Genomic DNA, 5,000 nt, shown 5'->3' with positions numbered 1-5,000 from the left:
AGACTACCTTGCATTGTCAATTGCTAAATCTGTATATGGATAAGTAGCCTTTGGTTGTCAACTTATTTGGTACGGCCATACCAGCCTGGCAACGCCCGATCTCGTCTGATCTCGGAAGCTAAGCAGGGTCGGGCCTGGTTAGTACTTGGATGGGAGACCGCCTGGGAATACCAGGTGCTGTCTGCTCTTTTGCTCATTCACTTAGAAACTGAAATCTTGCAATATGCACAAGTAGTCCTTCATGAAAGGGGCTGGAAGCTGTTTTCATTTTGACACGAGAGAGAGAGAGAGAGAGACTACCTTGCATTGTCAATTGCTAAATCTGTATATGGATAAGTAGCCTATGGTTGTCAACTTATTTCGTACGGCCATACCAGCCTGGCAACGCCCGATCTCGTCTGATCTCGGAAGCTAAGCAGGGTCGGGCCTGGTTAGTACTTGGATGGGAGACCGCCTGGGAATACCAGGTGCTGTATGCTCTTTTGCTCATTCACTTAGAAACTGACATCTTGCAATATGCACAAGTAGTCCTTCATGAAAGGGGCTGGAAGCTGTTTTCATTTTGACACGAGAGAGAGAGAGAGAGAGAGAGAGAGAGAGAGAGAGAGAGACTACCTTTGCATTGTCAATTGCTAAATCTGTATATGGATAAGTAGCCTATGGTTGTCAACTTATTTGGTACGCCATACCAGCCTGGCAACGCCCGATCTCGTCTGATCTCGGAAGCTAAGCAGGGTCGGGCCTGGTTAGTACTTGGATGGGAGACCGCCTGGGAATACCAGGTGCTGTATGCTCTTTTGCTCATTCACTTAGAAACTGACATCTTGCAATATGCACAAGTAGTCCTTCATGAAAGGGGCTGGAAGCTGTTTTCATTTTGACACGAGAGAGAGAGAGAGAGAGACTACCTTGCATTGTCAATTGCTAAATCTGTATATGGATAAGTAGCCTATGGTTGTCAACTTATTTCGTACGGCCATACCAGCCTGGCAACGCCCGATCTCGTCTGATCTCGGAAGCTAAGCAGGGTCGGGCCTGGTTAGTACTTGGATGGGAGACCGCCTGGGAATACCAGGTGCTGTATGCTCTTTTGCTCATTCACTTAGAAACTGACATCTTGCAATATGCACAAGTAGTCCTTCATGAAAGGGGCTGGAAGCTGTTTTCATTTTGACACGAGAGAGAGAGAGAGAGAGAGAGAGAGAGAGAGAGAGACTACCTTTGCATTGTCAATTGCTAAATCTGTATATGGATAAGTAGCCTATGGTTGTCAACTTATTTGGTACGCCATACCAGCCTGGCAACGCCCGATCTCGTCTGATCTCGGAAGCTAAGCAGGGTCGGGCCTGGTTAGTACTTGGATGGGAGACCGCCTGGGAATACCAGGTGCTGTATGCTCTTTTGCTCATTCACTTAGAAACTGACATCTTGCAATATGCACAAGTAGTCCTTCATGAAAGGGGCTGGAAGCTGTTTTCATTTTGACACGAGAGAGAGAGAGAGAGAGACTACCTTGCATTGTCAATTGCTAAATCTGTATATGGATAAGTAGCCTTTGGTTGTCAACTTATTTGGTACGGCCATACCAGCCTGGCAACGCCCGATCTCGTCTGATCTCGGAAGCTAAGCAGGGTCGGGCCTGGTTAGTACTTGGATGGGAGACCGCCTGGGAATACCAGGTGCTGTCTGCTCTTTTGCTCATTCACTTAGAAACTGAAATCTTGCAATATGCACAAGTAGTCCTTCATGAAAGGGGCTGGAAGCTGTTTTCATTTTGACACGAGAGAGAGAGAGAGAGAGAGAGAGAGAGAGAGAGAGAGACTACCTTGCATTGTCGATTGCTAAATCTGTATATGGATAAGTAGCCTATGGTTGTCAACTTATTTCGTACGGCCATACCAGCCTGGCAACGCCCGATCTCGTCTGATCTCGGAAGCTAAGCAGGGTCGGGCCTGGTTAGTACTTGGATGGGAGACCGCCTGGGAATACCAGGTGCTGTATGCTCTTTTGCTCATTCACTTAGAAACTGACATCTTGCAATATGCACAAGTAGTCCTTCATGAAAGGGGCTGGAAGCTGTTTTCATTTTGACACGAGAGAGAGAGAGAGAGAGACTACCTTGCATTGTCAATTGCTAAATCTGTATATGGATAAGTAGCCTTTGGTTGTCAACTTATTTGGTACGGCCATACCAGCCTGGCAACGCCCGATCTCGTCTGATCTCGGAAGCTAAGCAGGGTCGGGCCTGGTTAGTACTTGGATGGGAGACCGCCTGGGAATACCAGGTGCTGTCTGCTCTTTTGCTCATTCACTTAGAAACTGAAATCTTGCAATATGCACAAGTAGTCCTTCATGAAAGGGGCTGGAAGCTGTTTTCATTTTGACACGAGAGAGAGAGAGAGAGAGACTACCTTGCATTGTCAATTGCTAAATCTGTATATGGATAAGTAGCCTATGGTTGTCAACTTATTTCGTACGGCCATACCAGCCTGGCAACGCCCGATCTCGTCTGATCTCGGAAGCTAAGCAGGGTCGGGCCTGGTTAGTACTTGGATGGGAGACCGCCTGGGAATACCAGGTGCTGTATGCTCTTTTGCTCATTCACTTAGAAACTGACATCTTGCAATATGCACAAGTAGTCCTTCATGAAAGGGGCTGGAAGCTGTTTTCATTTTGACACGAGAGAGAGAGAGAGAGAGAGAGAGAGAGAGAGAGAGAGAGACTACCTTTGCATTGTCAATTGCTAAATCTGTATATGGATAAGTAGCCTATGGTTGTCAACTTATTTGGTACGCCATACCAGCCTGGCAACGCCCGATCTCGTCTGATCTCGGAAGCTAAGCAGGGTCGGGCCTGGTTAGTACTTGGATGGGAGACCGCCTGGGAATACCAGGTGCTGTATGCTCTTTTGCTCATTCACTTAGAAACTGACATCTTGCAATATGCACAAGTAGTCCTTCATGAAAGGGGCTGGAAGCTGTTTTCATTTTGACACGAGAGAGAGAGAGAGAGAGACTACCTTGCATTGTCAATTGCTAAATCTGTATATGGATAAGTAGCCTATGGTTGTCAACTTATTTCGTACGGCCATACCAGCCTGGCAACGCCCGATCTCGTCTGATCTCGGAAGCTAAGCAGGGTCGGGCCTGGTTAGTACTTGGATGGGAGACCGCCTGGGAATACCAGGTGCTGTATGCTCTTTTGCTCATTCACTTAGAAACTGACATCTTGCAATATGCACAAGTAGTCCTTCATGAAAGGGGCTGGAAGCTGTTTTCATTTTGACACGAGAGAGAGAGAGAGAGAGAGAGAGAGAGAGACTACCTTTGCATTGTCAATTGCTAAATCTGTATATGGATAAGTAGCCTATGGTTGTCAACTTATTTGGTACGCCATACCAGCCTGGCAACGCCCGATCTCGTCTGATCTCGGAAGCTAAGCAGGGTCGGGCCTGGTTAGTACTTGGATGGGAGACCGCCTGGGAATACCAGGTGCTGTATGCTCTTTTGCTCATTCACTTAGAAACTGACATCTTGCAATATGCACAAGTAGTCCTTCATGAAAGGGGCTGGAAGCTGTTTTCATTTTGACACGAGAGAGAGAGAGAGAGAGACTACCTTGCATTGTCAATTGCTAAATCTGTATATGGATAAGTAGCCTATGGTTGTCAACTTATTTGGTACGCCATACCAGCCTGGCAACGCCCGATCTCGTCTGATCTCGGAAGCTAAGCAGGGTCGGGCCTGGTTAGTACTTGGATGGGAGACCGCCTGGGAATACCAGGTGCTGTATGCTCTTTTGCTCATTCACTTAGAAACTGACATCTTGCAATATGCACAAGTAGTCCTTCATGAAAGGGGCTGGAAGCTGTTTTCATTTTGACACGAGAGAGAGAGAGAGAGAGACTACCTTGCATTGTCAATTGCTAAATCTGTATATGGATAAGTAGCCTATGGTTGTCAACTTATTTCGTACGGCCATACCAGCCTGGCAACGCCCGATCTCGTCTGATCTCGGAAGCTAAGCAGGGTCGGGCCTGGTTAGTACTTGGATGGGAGACCGCCTGGGAATACCAGGTGCTGTATGCTCTTTTGCTCATTCACTTAGAAACTGACATCTTGCAATATGCACAAGTAGTCCTTCATGAAAGGGGCTGGAAGCTGTTTTCATTTTGACACGAGAGAGAGAGAGAGAGAGAGAGAGAGAGAGAGAGACTACCTTGCATTGTCAATTGCTAAATCTGTATATGGATAAGTAGCCTATGGTTGTCAACTTATTTGGTACGCCATACCAGCCTGGCAACGCCCGATCTCGTCTGATCTCGGAAGCTAAGCAGGGTCGGGCCTGGTTAGTACTTGGATGGGAGACCGCCTGGGAATACCAGGTGCTGTATGCTCTTTTGCTCATTCACTTAGAAACTGACATCTTGCAATATGCACAAGTAGTCCTTCATGAAAGGGGCTGGAAGCTGTTTTCATTTTGACACGAGAGAGAGAGAGAGAGAGACTACCTTGCATTGTCAATTGCTAAATCTGTATATGGATAAGTAGCCTATGGTTGTCAACTTATTTCGTACGGCCATACCAGCCTGGCAACGCCCGATCTCGTCTGATCTCGGAAGCTAAGCAGGGTCGGGCCTGGTTAGTACTTGGATGGGAGACCGCCTGGGAATACCAGGTGCTGTATGCTCTTTTGCTCATTCACTTAGAAACTGACATCTTGCAATATGCACAAGTAGTCCTTCATGAAAGGGGCTGGAAGCTGTTTTCATTTTGACACGAGAGAGAGAGAGAGAGAGAGAGAGAGAGAGAGAGAGAGAGAGAGAGAGAGAGAGAGAGAGAGAGACTACCTTGCATTGTCAATTGCTAAATCTGTATATGGATAAGTAGCCTATGGTTGTCAACTTATTTGGTACGCCATACCAGCCTGGCAACGCCCGATCTCGTCTGATCTCGGAAGCTAAGCAGGGTCGGGCCTGGTTAGTACTTGGATGGGAGACC

General features: G+C 47.2%; 7 non-coding genes and 10 pseudogenes across 7 annotated transcripts; all 17 read left to right on the top strand.

Annotated features, from left to right (window-relative positions):
- The first annotated feature begins 67 nt into the window (after window positions 1–67).
- On the top strand, window positions 68–186 carry LOC146227925 (5S ribosomal RNA; annotated as a pseudogene).
- Window positions 187–360: 174 nt separating this feature from the next.
- LOC146227924 (5S ribosomal RNA) lies at window positions 361–479 on the top strand. The gene has a single exon (XR_014742338.1). It is a non-coding gene; the product is annotated as a 5S ribosomal RNA (ribosomal RNA).
- Window positions 480–676: 197 nt separating this feature from the next.
- Window positions 677–794, top strand: LOC146227923 (5S ribosomal RNA; annotated as a pseudogene).
- A 174-nt stretch (window positions 795–968) lies between these two features.
- LOC146227922 (5S ribosomal RNA) lies at window positions 969–1,087 on the top strand. Its single transcript, XR_014742337.1, has one exon. It is a non-coding gene; the product is annotated as a 5S ribosomal RNA (ribosomal RNA).
- Window positions 1,088–1,280: 193 nt separating this feature from the next.
- Window positions 1,281–1,398, top strand: LOC146227921 (5S ribosomal RNA; annotated as a pseudogene).
- Window positions 1,399–1,572: 174 nt separating this feature from the next.
- Window positions 1,573–1,691, top strand: LOC146227920 (5S ribosomal RNA; annotated as a pseudogene).
- A 194-nt stretch (window positions 1,692–1,885) lies between these two features.
- LOC146227919 (5S ribosomal RNA) lies at window positions 1,886–2,004 on the top strand. The gene has a single exon (XR_014742336.1). It is a non-coding gene; the product is annotated as a 5S ribosomal RNA (ribosomal RNA).
- A 174-nt stretch (window positions 2,005–2,178) lies between these two features.
- Window positions 2,179–2,297, top strand: LOC146227918 (5S ribosomal RNA; annotated as a pseudogene).
- A 174-nt stretch (window positions 2,298–2,471) lies between these two features.
- On the top strand, window positions 2,472–2,590 carry LOC146227917 (5S ribosomal RNA). Its single transcript, XR_014742335.1, has one exon. It is a non-coding gene; the product is annotated as a 5S ribosomal RNA (ribosomal RNA).
- Window positions 2,591–2,787: 197 nt separating this feature from the next.
- On the top strand, window positions 2,788–2,905 carry LOC146227916 (5S ribosomal RNA; annotated as a pseudogene).
- A 174-nt stretch (window positions 2,906–3,079) lies between these two features.
- On the top strand, window positions 3,080–3,198 carry LOC146227915 (5S ribosomal RNA). Its single transcript, XR_014742334.1, has one exon. It is a non-coding gene; the product is annotated as a 5S ribosomal RNA (ribosomal RNA).
- A 187-nt stretch (window positions 3,199–3,385) lies between these two features.
- On the top strand, window positions 3,386–3,503 carry LOC146227914 (5S ribosomal RNA; annotated as a pseudogene).
- Window positions 3,504–3,677: 174 nt separating this feature from the next.
- Window positions 3,678–3,795, top strand: LOC146227913 (5S ribosomal RNA; annotated as a pseudogene).
- A 174-nt stretch (window positions 3,796–3,969) lies between these two features.
- Window positions 3,970–4,088, top strand: LOC146227912 (5S ribosomal RNA). Its single transcript, XR_014742333.1, has one exon. It is a non-coding gene; the product is annotated as a 5S ribosomal RNA (ribosomal RNA).
- Window positions 4,089–4,278: 190 nt separating this feature from the next.
- LOC146227911 (5S ribosomal RNA) lies at window positions 4,279–4,396 on the top strand (annotated as a pseudogene).
- Window positions 4,397–4,570: 174 nt separating this feature from the next.
- Window positions 4,571–4,689, top strand: LOC146227910 (5S ribosomal RNA). Its single transcript, XR_014742332.1, has one exon. It is a non-coding gene; the product is annotated as a 5S ribosomal RNA (ribosomal RNA).
- Window positions 4,690–4,909: 220 nt separating this feature from the next.
- Window positions 4,910–5,000, top strand: part of LOC146227909 (5S ribosomal RNA) — a 118-nt pseudogene continuing 27 nt past the window's right edge.

The sequence above is a fragment of the Hypomesus nipponensis genome, chromosome 24 (genome assembly GCF_054491055.1).
Source record: "Hypomesus nipponensis isolate SF chromosome 24, ASM5449105v1, whole genome shotgun sequence".
Lineage (NCBI taxonomy): Eukaryota > Metazoa > Chordata > Actinopteri > Osmeriformes > Osmeridae > Hypomesus > Hypomesus nipponensis.
This window is presented reverse-complemented; position numbering and strand designations above follow the sequence as displayed.